At 40.9% G+C, this 13563-nt stretch overlaps 1 protein-coding gene across 1 annotated transcript in view; it reads right to left on the bottom strand.

Annotated features, from left to right (window-relative positions):
- LOC148401755 (uncharacterized) overlaps nucleotides 1-6258 on the bottom strand; it is a 180809-nt gene extending 174551 nt beyond the window's left edge. Inside the window, exon 1 of the mRNA XM_088357025.1 lies at nucleotides 6081-6258. The gene's annotated coding sequence lies outside the window, so the exon portion shown is untranslated. The remainder of the gene's footprint in view (nucleotides 1-6080) is intronic.
- Between the last annotated feature and the right edge of the window lie 7305 nt (nucleotides 6259-13563).

Below are 13563 nucleotides of genomic sequence, written 5' to 3'. Positions count from 1 at the left end.
AATAATCGTTAGATGCAGCCTTAGTCTTAACTGTTTTAACAAATATAACAAAGTGTTTTGTTTGGTTTGTCAAATGCAAACTCCACTTTACCTCAGATCTAATGCCTCAATGAAAATCAAGAATCAATTAAAAATGTGTTGTTTTGTTTTTTGAATGACTGGAACTTGCTAAGATAATCAACCCGGAGAATTAAAGACTTTTAAAAAAAACACGGGCTGTGTGTTGTTTGTGAGGAGCAAAAAATTGCATCGCTGATGACAGAATTAGAGCATCCAGCTAAATGTGAACCAAACAAAAACAGGACAAAAACGATAGCGCTCAAACATCCAATTAGCGAATTGTCTTATGTCTAGTCAGGAACTCATGCATATTCAGCAACATTGTAGTGCAAGGAGACAAATCCTGACAATCCTTATCTATTAACTCTCTTATCAGCCAATACTTCGGAACTAAAATCACCTCTGACCTTAAACACAAACAGAGTTAATGATCAAAAAGTCTTGTGGCAGGATGTTTAGAGATTTTTATGGGACCAAAGGAAGGATGACTTGTGGCTTTAAAATTTGATTGTCCAGCAAGTGCACAGGATGCAAGGCAACACAAGTACACGTGCGCACACACAAGCACGCACACAGGCCTGTGATTGAGTCAAAAGAACAAACCTAGAGCACCCTCTAGTGTCAATTCTCAATAATAATCCACAAAATAGAAAAATCTACATAAAGCTTTTTTAATACACACACGCACAAAACACACACCAACGCACGCACACACGGGAATACCAGAAAAAAATATATATCAATCCTATACACCATATCTTGCCCATGTCATCATGTAAATAAATTAAACCAAGTCTGATCTGTAAACTACAAGGATAACATTTGGGATGTTCTTTGTCACCAACTGTATTCAGACTAAATATTAAAATGCAAGGCAGCTTCATTTATATTGTCCATTTTATAGACAAGGGAACTCCATGTGCTTCACATTAGACCCACAATATTTAAAAGCACTTACAAAAAAATAACTAAAGACATTAAAAGCAAAGTAAAGAAATAAAAAGAAACATACTAAAACTACATATAGTGCAAGAACAAGATCTTTTAAAAATATTATTTTAAAAATGCCTCAATTAAAGGTATGGGGAGGGGGGTATAATTTTCAACCAAGATCTAAAATCGTTCACACTTGGGGCTGACTTTTATTAAATTGGCATCCTATTCCATTTGCGTGCATCACAACAGCTAATAAATAACCATGTCTGCTTTAAACTCCACCTATTGACGCAAGTCTGCAAAGGTCAGAGCCCTACTGGGTTTATATTTCATCAGCATTACCATACAAGACCTAATCCAGTGATTTAAAGACCAGAAAAATAATGTTCTATGGCTAACTGTGGGCCAGTGTAAAGCCTTTTGGACTAGAGTAATACTGTATGTTTTCATCTCTTTGTTGAGGTCAGAACATGAGCTACAGCGTTCCGAAACTAACGATATAAAAGTAGCGGATGTCAGACCAAGACTGCCCAATGGCCTTTCTCTTTGGTAGGTTCGAGGTGACCTGAGGCCGTCCCTGTGAGGTAACCGAGACCAACTTCTGTGTCGGTGTGCGTCTCGGCTCATTTTAATATTAGCGATTAAAAAGCAAGACACGAGAACGGAGGCATTTCTGCAATCTTGCACATCCTAATTTGGCACTGGGGGAGTTAACACACCTGCCAGGCTGGTGCTGACAAGGAGGATTTTTCGACTTGTTGTTGTTTGCGCCGTCACTTTTTTAAGAACACGACAAGATGGCGAGAAGCGGGGGCAAGCGCCCAAGCTGGGCAAGACGGGCGGCTCCTCGGCCTCCGCCAATAACAAGCAATTCGAACATGTTAAATTCTTGACTGCTTGATGATTGATGGTAGTTATTTGTGGCTTTCGAATACTCCTCCCCCCGTCTGCATCCCCCCCACTAGACACACACATTCACCCTCTTTCTTCATCTTCCTATGGCTAGCGCTCATATTTGTTCCTCTACTTTCCACCCTCTCAAACAATGAAAACGTGAGTAACAGTGTTTAAATTATTGCAATTTACATCAACATTGTCTGCTGTCTTGCAGTATGCTTGAGCTCTTTGGCCAGTCATTGAGATAAAATGGGAATTTTGCTCAATTTACTAGAGGTGCAACAATAATGAACAGCTAATTGATTATCAAACTTAATCGACAACTGCTCTGATCAATGGTTTAACTCAAAATTGTCCAAATTGAATTTAGATTGAAATTGAATTGATTTTTTCCGCTCAACAGAAAATATTCTAAGATTTTTGTGGTTCCCTGTGAATGCAGAGTGACTATTTTGTTCTTTAATCAAAATATGAGATTTGCTTTTTCTTGAGAAAACACGTAGCAATATTTTGGCCATTTTAGCGACAAAACCAGTTACTCGATCATAATCTATTGAGGTTTGTGCATTTTCGGCATTTGAAACAATGTCCTGTTTTTGAATAAAAGGATGGAAACTTCAAAGTGTATTTTACTAGATTAATAAAGTAAGGGTGAGTTTCAGTTGTAAAATTTAAGTTTGCTCCATTGTAAATAATTGGAATTTCCAGAAATCTCTCCCCAAATTCTCAATTCATTCTAATTTAAAACCTTAGTACTGGCCATGCGCTTCAAAAATAAATTTGGGTGAGAAAATGGACATCATTTTCACATTTGGATTGTGTGTGAGCAGAAAGATAAAGATATGTTAGTGGGTGCCTGCGACTCCCAACACACTGCCAACGCCCCATCCATCACGGGTGAACACAAAGCCAGTGTGTCTGGGATGAGGAGGATGAGGAGAGAGGAAAAGGACAGGACCTCGGAGGCCACAGCGCAAGTTGCTCTTCTGTCATCCAAACTTGAAAGGCAAAAGGAAAGGCTGAGGTGAAAGGCAGAGAAAGGCGAGCGAGCGTTTGATTTGATTTCCTCAAGTCATCAAAAAAAAAAAAAAAAAAGCAGTGTTTGCGTCTCTTTTTTTTTTTTGCACTGGCTTTCTCAAAAACACATCACTTCACCTTCATTTCTGACCAAGCCTTCAATGATTCATTCGTCGGTACAAGTGAAAGACATGGAGTGGGTGGAGGGGCAAGACAAGACAGGGCCTTTAGTCTGGAGATCATTACCTTTACATTATTAATGGATTGTCAAACCACAGAGGACACTCTCAGACAAAGAGGAGGACGGGGACTCGACAATGAAACTCATTGGCAAGCTTGGATTCAAGTATGTCATGTGCAGACTGACTGGTCACACGAGGACACGCGTGAACATACCAATCAGATGTTATAAATAATAAAATGCCGATTGCTCAAAATCATAGCTTTTATTGCCTTGCTTGGGATTTCCAGGACAATTCTGTAATCGTTCAGATACCGATTTTTTTTCCCCCTCCATCACCTGTGTGTGTCTGGTTGTTATGTTATGCAGGCAAGGAGGTTTGGCAGATAATTTGGTGAGGGCAAAATTAACTGCAAAGCATTTCATTAAATGCTCAATATATCTTGTGTTTTCTGGATCATTTAAGCCCCATTACAGAACAGTGGCACTGCCTTAATTTCTAAAGTGCCTTTCAAAGGCATCACCTCAGGCGCCTTACTCCTGCTCTCGCACACACGTACAATGTGGCCAAGCGCATCGACATGTACATGTGTTGTGTTAGACTTGGATGTTCTTGTGCTGACGGCCTGAAAAGAAGCTGCCGGAACACTCGCAAAAACATACAACGACTAAGGCCCACCGCACACTGTGTGGACCATCACAAAACAAACATCTTACAACTGGCAATTAGTTTAACCCAAAGTTGCCACAAATAGAGGAAACCAGTGAGAACAAAAATTATGTGGATACTTTGTCTGGCTGAATGGTTGCCAAACCCCGCACTCCACCTGGGCTGCGTCAATCTGTGTATGGCGGGCCTCAGCTATGTCAAACTTGTATTTCTTTTATTCTAACAGGGTCATCTTTTGATGTGCCAGCTTGGCCTGAGGATGAACCCTGCAGCAAACCGGTGCCAAGGTCAGACTCCCCAGAGGTGAACGTGATCACACGGGGATGCATTTGTCCATTTGGCTTGAGGTGCTAATACTGATGAGGTCTGCAGGCTTTGATAGAGCACGCCGGCGCTACTTAATGTTGCTTTGCAAACTTGATCGTGAGCGAGTGTGTACGTGCGTGTGCACGCGTGAAGGCATGTGACAAAGTGTGTGCTGAGCCAGCGGCACAGTCAAGGAGGTGGAGGTGAGCACTGTGTTGTTCGAAGCAATTGATACACTGCAAATAGAGTGGGCTTCCTGTCCGGGTTTTGTGGCCAAGGTGCTAAATGCTTCAGGAAACCAGATACACATGCACATCCTCTAAAGAGATGGAGGGATAGGATGAGAAGGTGGGTGGGGGGACCGTTGGGAGGAATAAAGACAGAGAAAGGTAAAGGTCGAGACAGCCACTCTGAGGCAAGTACATTACATGGACTTCCTATGGTTGTATCCTCCTGTATTAAACATCAATGTCAAACCAAAGCAGGGATTCTTGAAAATCACATTAAATAAAAAAAAAAAATCACAAGAGCCAGCCTTTGTCATTTGTTCCTCTCACTAATGAGATGGAATGTGGCTAAATTAACAGCTGAGGGGCAAAGACTCATTTACAAGACCATCAAATGATCCTTTGCAAAACACACTCAATATGCATTACATGTCAGCTTTGTGAATATAGGATGGCCTTCACATTTACTCAAATGAGGGGGGGGGGGGGGGGGGGGGGGGTATTTAGATGTGCAGCAGAGGAAAATGCCAAACTGAAATCATCCATCACAACGCAATAAAAAGGCCTCCAGCGCTCGGAATAGACGAGAGGAGTGAGATGTTTGTGTTGGCCCACTGGGTTTCCCTTCTGTGACGGAGGGAATGTGTCAATGAATGTGTAAATGTTAAAAAATGTTCTTATTATTAGACGAATTGCATCATTAAATCACATTATAAAAACAAAAATGCACCATTAATTTCCTCCCCAAACAGCCGTGAGTACACATCTCTACGTCCCTGTGCCCGTTTCTGCATAGCCCCATGGGGCGGAAATTCCAAAGCCATTCCATTCCATTAAAGAGATCAATCAGAGAACACGTTCAAGGGTCTATTATTCGCAAAGAGAAAAAACAGAGAACTTCCTGATCATGACAAGAAAAAAAAAGAACTCCTGGTCCCTACAAGCTAATCAGAGGTCCCAGCGTACAGCAACGTGAACATGAAAAAAAAGCATTCATAATAGATGAAGGAGGTGCTGAGATCAATTGGTTTGACAGATAGGCGTGGAAAGAGCAGGAAAGAGTTCTGTGCAGACCTGCTGTCAGAGATAGCAGCAAATTGTGGAGATAAGCACAGCTATATAAACTGGCCACTGAGGTTTACATTAGCCAGCAAAGCCGTGGATATAAATTCCATTTAAAAAAAACAACAACAAAAAACAAGTGAGTGCAGCTTTTTCAAGTTGGGTGCTCGCTTGCGTTTCCACCCATTGGTTTGAAAATGTTTGACTTTTTGAACTTTGACCAGATTCAAAGCTAATTCGTGGACAGGATAAACATGCTGGAAACACAAAAATATACCTTCTTGGAATACCTGTTTGCATCAAAAGTCATCAAAAAACAATCATGCCTTATAAAATGCATCACTCTCAAGCAGAATCCTTGCATTTCCAGAAAATTAAAAAAACATATTTTTCTTGAATTTACTTGAGTACATTAACTTGCCATCATAGACTGTTGCGCACTAATAGAAAGTCTGTCATTCATTAAAAAATTATTCAAAATATACCATCAGCTTACATCATCCTACTAACTTTTCATAGGTCTTAAAGCCACCAGTGATACAATTACTAAAAACAATGACCAGAAAAAAACCTTTTTGTTTTAACCACTAAAACATCCACTTTGCCTTTGTGAATACTTCAAATTGATTGGGCCACTCAAAGTTCAGATAAACACAGCTTGTATCTCCAACCAAACATTTCAAACAAACTAAGCATTAACCAAACTTAGAATGATATTTCCTACCAGTTGCTTGTGACCAGGAACTGAGGAGTCTCCTTGGGTTTTTTCTTTTTCTTTGCTTTCTCTGTTGAGTCTTTTTCTTTAATTAACATGCTTTCTTTTGTTTGTTCCCCTAGCTCACATGCTGGTCTGTAGGCAATATGGCATCCCTGGCATCTGACAGGAAGTTTGGTGAATTGTGTTGCTGTGTTTTCTCTGCCCTCTGTGGGTCTGGAGGAGGCCTAGTGGATATTTTGACTGAATGATCTCTGCTTCTGTATTGCAGGGTAATTAAAAATGTTCCGCAGGTCACAATTGGCCCATGGGCCGTAGTTTGGGCACCACTGGTCTAACAGATGTAATCGATTTGCTTTCATTCTCAATGCTTAGGATTGTTTAATACAATGGCGCCTGAGTTTTTTTTAGACACAACCTATTTAACAGCAATAAATCATAATGCACAGTTTAGTTTTTGCATTCTATTCTCATATGGATGGCTGTGGCTCAGGCAGTAGAGTGGGTCGTTTAGTAACCGGAGGTTTGGTGGTTCGATCCCAGCTCAGTCACATGTCGTTGTGTCCTTGGGCAAGACACCTCACACACCTTACCTCCAGCTCGCCATTGTAAATGAGAGTGTTCTCGATCGGCTAACCCGGTAAGACATTGAATTAAAAAAATTACGTGACTATGATTTTAGTACAATGCTAAAAAAGGCTATTTTCCATATTTAAAAAACAAACAAAATGACATTTTGGGGCTGCTAGATCATCTTAATATCATTGCATGTCACTCATGAAATATGATTTGAGTCAGATATCTCTAAATTCAAGAGTTCCGAGCATAGTCACCAAGCAAACCAAACAAATAAAAAACAATAAACATACCACGTGGCCCAGACCGTGAATATTAATTTGTAGAGAAAAGGTGAAAATGGCCCGATTGAGACGCACTGGTGTTTCAGCCTGACAGCCACGATGTCATTATTCTGTAGTCATTATTCTGGAAGATTAACTGTCCCTGAAAAACAAAATGCAACATAATCTCTGCCCGTGATATTTGAATGAAAGTATAACATACAGTACAGGAGAAGAAGAATGACAATGACTGCTGATCATTGTCAACGCAAGCCTGCAGCCTCACCCATCTCTGTTTACGCTGACCCCCCTAACCTGAGTTTTCTCCCCTTCCCACATGTGTGACAATGCCAACGCAGCATGACAAATGCAAACAAAAGGTTCGCCTATTCATCACTGTAGCAAAGAAGGCGAAGATAATTATACAAGTAGGAAAATTATGATGTTGTTTTGTTTGTCCTCTAAGAGATTAGAATGCAAAGGATGGGGTGCGAAGAAGAAAAAAACGCAGCTTCTCTGGGAGAGGGCATAAAAGTACACAGAACTCCCAAACATACAGAAATACAGCTTGCCTCTACTTGGGGACATGATTAATCCAGTGCATTGAGAAGAGATTTTGACCCTCAACAGGAAAGTCTGCAAGAGGCACTGATTTATTTAGGTACCTCACGGTCCACATTAATTATCCACACGCAGGTGCAGCTCTAAATTGCTTCTCCCCTATATACGCACCACACGCAAACACGCAAATAAATAAATGAAACAAGAACATAGCGCCTGCCCCCGTTGCCTCGCCAGCCGATACCTGCGAGTGACTGGGTGGCGCGGAGAACGCCGGCCGTCATAGCACTGAAAGATTGCGTTGCCTCATTTAGAACAAATGCAAATAAACTACTAAAAGCATAGACAAATCTTCGCAAAGTTTTCTTTGTGCCTGACTGCTTTCCACTTGCTACAATTGGAATTGAGAGTAGAAAAACATGGCCATGAAGATAATTTGTTAACTCAGTGCAACATGTTTTCATTTATTTTAATGTGCACCACAAGGTTTAAGGTAAATTGAATCGCTTGTACATGTTTTAGTCACTTATAAGAGTGCACTGGACAAATGTTAGAGCAGTTGAACACACCCTCTGTTTTGTTTTTTGTTTCTTTTTTTTTTTTTTAATATGACTGCTGAGGAGTTTTCATGTCATCTCTTTCTCCAAGGTTGTAAACACCAGAAGGAGCAGCACAATGTGTGTTTAATTGAAGCAAAGAAGTGTGACAAATTCTATTTAAATCTGTCATGACTGTGTTTTTATAAAGTAAGATATTGTAGGGTGCTATTTATTTTCTCATTACAATGGGCCCCCGCTATTCTCGAGGAGGACTAGGCCAAAAATCTGCCTATAATTGACATTCATTCTAAATGCATTGAAAATAAATGTTACACACAAATAAATATAAAAACATACCAAGAGTATTGTAGCCTACTTCAAAGAATTATAACTGGAGAAAGTTATACAGAACCTGTTGTATTTAATTTGTGGAAGGTTTCGAAAATATTTATATTTTTTGTTGAGTTTTTGCTTCACATTACTTAATGTGCTTTTTTTTTAATTTTGCACTGTGCGCGTAAGAAATACAGCATATTTAAAAACGCTAAAACGAATAGTGGATACTAAAAATCTAAATTGAATAAAAACTGAACAAACGTCACGTAAAAATGAACTATAAAAGAAAAATCCAAAACTTTTAAAATCCTAGTACAGTGGGGAAGAGGAAACGATTCCATAAAGGACCAACACTGTCTCTCCATCCCAGCGACAGCCGACTCCTCATTTCTGGAGTACAAATGGCTGTCGGGCGCTGGTCGGCATGCATCAGGAGCTCGGGAGCGAGCTTCATCGCTGCTCCTCTGTCACACTCATTTATTACCCAGTTTGTTTGCACTTTATCCACAGCCTTGCCCTGCCAGCTCATCCATCAAGCAAACACAGGCACTTGGGCTCACATACAGACGGGCTTGTGCTCGCTGACAGTCAGCGCCTCGGCTGGACATTGGGAGACACGCAGCTTTCATGTCCACCAGAGATGTTTCACACTGGCAGCACATATTATATGTGTGGATCAAACATACATACAAACATGCTCATTCCCCATGAGACCAATCGCATAAGAGCGCATCACTGAACAAAACCCTGACTCATCAATATCAGCCAATTCTGTGCAATCTAATGGATTCAATCATCAATACTTACAAATTCCCGCTCACAATTCTCGAGGGAACTGTGAAGAACAAAAAGAGAAAAACTAATTCGCAATTTGGGCCTGCACATCAATAAGTTGACTTCATGAGCATCTTTGACTATTCTTTCTAAAAGCTTATGAGCGATACTTCACATAAAAAAATAAATGGATTGACAGTAATGAGTTAATCAGTCCCTTCCTGGCGAGTTTAAAACTTGCACAAGTATTGAGAATGTCTTTTAAGGTGATGTATTGTTGATTATACTATTATACTAATGTTGTATAAAGCACAGTCCGGCAAACAAGACATAAATGCGTGAGAAGTTTGGATTAAAAAAAACATCACATCTCATAGCAAAAGAGGACCAAACTAACAAAAAAACATTGATTAGTTCACGTGGTAAAAAGGTATGTTCCTTGTTGGTTTACTTGTTCTTGTAGTGGACAGCGGAGAGACATCAGCATAGATTTTCCACACCGTCTCAAGGTCACTGGCCGAAAGCAATCACCTTCCTGTAAACAGCTACATCACTAAAGCCATATTTATCTACTCATGGGACAGCCCGGGATGATCAATACCCTTAATTGTGTTTACTGGAGAACTCACTCACATAGATACTTCACATGTGAAATGATGGGAAATGAAAAGTTGGAAATGTCGAAACCTAGTGGTAGAAACACAATCATGACTTATGAAAATGAAAGCACTCAGCCCACACTGGATGTTAGACATGTTATTGGATGGGCTGTCCCATAATACAAGCGTGAGTGGAGAATAATGGGTGAAGCTTGCTCAGGACTCCAGCATTGCACATGGAAAAGATTCAATAGAGATTAGAAGGATAATATGTATTTTACCAGGGTGGTTTGGGGTGGACTTAAAGGGGTCCGACATTAATGGTGACCTAATAGCCATGGGCCAGATATGTTGGCCCAACTGGGCTAGAACAGCTTCAGTAAATATAATGAAACCAACACATTTTTGTTTTTTTAAATGCAAAAAAAAATGATGACACAGCTATTATATCATGAATATTGTGGCTCATGGTAGTGCAGCACTCCAAAATAATGTCAGACCCTGACTATATCCCAATGATTGTTTCTTTGTCTCATTCAACGCAAACTTTCTGACTAATTGTTATAATTACAAGATCCTAATTATACAAATGCAAATCTGGGTTGTTGTTTAATACATGTGCAGGTTTACCTCAAGTCCATCCATCCATTTTCTATACCGCTTGTGGGAGGAAACCAGAGTGCCTGGAGAAAACCCACGCGGGCACGGGGAGAACATGCAAACACCACACAGGGCCGAAGGTGGAATCAAACTCGCATCCTCCTAACCGTGAGGCAGACGTGCCAACCAGTGCTCCACCGTACTGCCCGTTTACCTCAAGTCTTAGATCAAAATACTTTGAGGCCCCCACGTGTAGTGGGAGTACGTTTGGGGCTGCAGCTGCCAACGGATGAAGGATCTCCCTCCCAATTCACTTGTTATTGTGCTGTCTGGGTGACAAGTATACCTATAGAGTGAGTATTTATTTCCAGAATGTTTTGTTCCGTTTTCCTGCAATGATGAATGTTTCTTTTATAAATCCATCGCCGAGCCTTTCAAACCATAAACAATATTTCTCCAGCACAGATTCCTTGTGCAGCAGTCTTGGGGAACCTTGAGATTTCCAAGCTCTGATTTAATGGCTCGTAATTCTTGAAAGGCAATCCTTCTTTGCCCTGGGATGCTTGGATGCAGCCCACCATGCTTGCCCTATGCTCCCCTCTGCCTCCCCAGGCCGGTCCCAACACAAGTTAAAGCCGCTCAACTGGAAACAGCAGCAGGACCCTTCTGTCACTGGCATCAGATACTCTGCAATGGGCCGACAAGACTTAGGAGTCAAGTGTGCATAATTTGGATCGTGACAAAAAAGGATCAGAAAGATTTGATTCTAAAAGGTATTCGTGCAAATAGCTACGCCCAAATAATCGTACAAATGTAACGTGTTTATGAATTCAGTCACAATTTTGAAAATGAACCTAAAAGGCGTGTTTTGGGAATGTGGGAGGAAGCCGGCATACCCGTAGGAAACCGACATCCAAATTCTCCACAGAATTGGAGCCTGAATTTAAACCCTAACCGCTCATTTACCGTACTGTTTCTTGCAATACTTGTATTAAAAGAATTCACAAACGTGTAATATACTAAACAGAGAAGAAATAATGAAAAGTAAAGCTTCAAACTTTAACTTTTAGTGTCGAGTACATAAAAGTCATGCAACCATGTCAACTTGCACTTGACAATATTTAATATTTATATTAAAAAAAGTCTGCCTTTCCATTGTACAGGTTATAAGTCACATTATTGGCATTTGAAAAGGGATATGTAGACTTTCTATATCCACTGTACACTATCTATAGTTGTTGATCTGCGATCCACTAAGAAGTTTCAAATGTCCAATAAACATACGCCAGTAAGCCAAGTACAAGGCAGAAACAATGGCACGTTAAAAAAGCAATCATTAGCCTGGTATCACTAATTGTGTTCCTTCCTCTCACATTTAATCCCTGGTTCCTCGCTTTGGCCTCATTAACAATAGATGAATTCATTAGAAGCCTTCATAGGATTTCTGCACACTGAGCCCAAGAGATAAAACACATCCTTTTTCCTCTGAGCTGCTCCTTTCCTTCTGTCTGCTTTTTTTCCCCCTCCTCTTTTACTATCTCCATCCTCTGCTCTCTTAATTGTATTGTTTGCTTGTTGTGTCGATAGCGGGATTAATTTCACTATAGATCAGGATTATCGACCTTCTCGTCAATGTGATTTCATTTCTGTACGGTGCTAATTATAGGGAACAGGAGCGAGCAAATTGTGTTGTAACTTGCCTCACTTGATTTCCAGTAAAACACAAAGAAAACAACATTAATTCCTTTTTCGCTGCAGGCTAAAGTCAAACGTTATCTCTGAGCAGCTGCTGCACTTGCATGGTGACCTTTATATGAAAAACTTTTTGACTTTTCTAACCCTCACCCCTTTAAAGTGCCAAATGTGTCACACTTGATTCTTCTTGGATCCTTCACCTTGTTTTTGGAGAAGGGGAGGGCAGCGTTCATAAACAATTAACCGCCTGGATAAGTGATACACTCAAGCGCTAACAGACCTGAAAAACACTGTGATATAAATCCCGGTAATTAAGGAAGAGAGAAAGAGAGTAAGAGAGAGAGTGAGAGAGAGACATAGAAAGACCGGTGGATAGACGGACGGACCGATGGACAGACAGATACAGAGAGATCCACATCAGTCCACAGAATGAAGGCTTAGAAAAAGTATTTTATGGACAATGGCAAAGTTGACTATTTTAGCCTCACGGCAAGAAAAACAGAACCCACGGAACAAAGTTGCAACCTTTGTTGTTTTAAAAGTTGAGCTGCTTCTGAAAGGTCTTGTTCAGTGAGCTCCCATGCCCCCCTTGTGCACCCTTTCCACCACTCCTGCACTCCTCTAATGAACTGAAAGGTCAGAGCACTAATAAAACTATTATCAGAAATGAATCTCTCAGATGTGTTAATGCACTTTTAATTCCTGTTAGCAAATTTTATCCCCCAGCAGTTTGCTGCCCGCTAATGAGAAATAAAACGCTCCGCTCTGGGGAAGAAGGGGTGGGGGAATGGGTCGATGCTCCGGCTAGTCCGCAGCACGCGCACGCACACACACAGACACCCACGCATACACACACACACCAACATAGCACCTTGCACAAAGCCTGAATGTGCTGGATGTTATTCACGGACTGAGGCCTGTTTTCAGCCCTGTGATTCTCAGGGTTAATTAAAGAGCACATCTCCATCTGTTCTCATTCAGTCTCAGCCCACTCGCTCCCCATCAAGCACACAAGACGCACAAACCCGCAGGAGCGCACTTACCCTTCCCTCCTTTGTTGCTCTTTGTCAGCAGTAGAGGGCTGAAAAGTTTCACACAAGGGTGTTCATACTAATGTAGACAACAAGGCCCGGTCCGTAATCTGGACTCTCTTTCACCCGTCTTCCTTCGCGACCTGACTTGTGACAAAAAAAGTCACCAGATGAGGTTATGAAGGCATTGCCATGCAAGTTCAGCACTGTCCAAGAGTAGTATCGGTCAGGCTCTGTTGTCACATTTGAAGTTCCAGGCACAATGGATAGTTTTCCGAAATATTTGCAACATCAGAACAGTCCAATTTGAGTGGTCATTATTAGTAAATCAGTTTTTATTTTTCCATCAAATAAATGTGGTGAGTTAAAGTCACAGAATGAAAATAAAGCATCCAAGTGTGTGAATGATGGAAGTGCAATAAAGATACGGTAACTTCCAATTGCCTTGAACCCTAATGGTGTTCAATCACTCTGTCTAAGCATATTGGAGAACACACACAAATCACTGACCTGTGCTC

The sequence above is a fragment of the Syngnathus floridae genome, chromosome 2, assembly GCF_059516105.1.
Source record: "Syngnathus floridae isolate MCC-2025c chromosome 2, RoL_Sflo_1.0, whole genome shotgun sequence".
Lineage (NCBI taxonomy): Eukaryota > Metazoa > Chordata > Actinopteri > Syngnathiformes > Syngnathidae > Syngnathus > Syngnathus floridae.
This window is presented reverse-complemented; position numbering and strand designations above follow the sequence as displayed.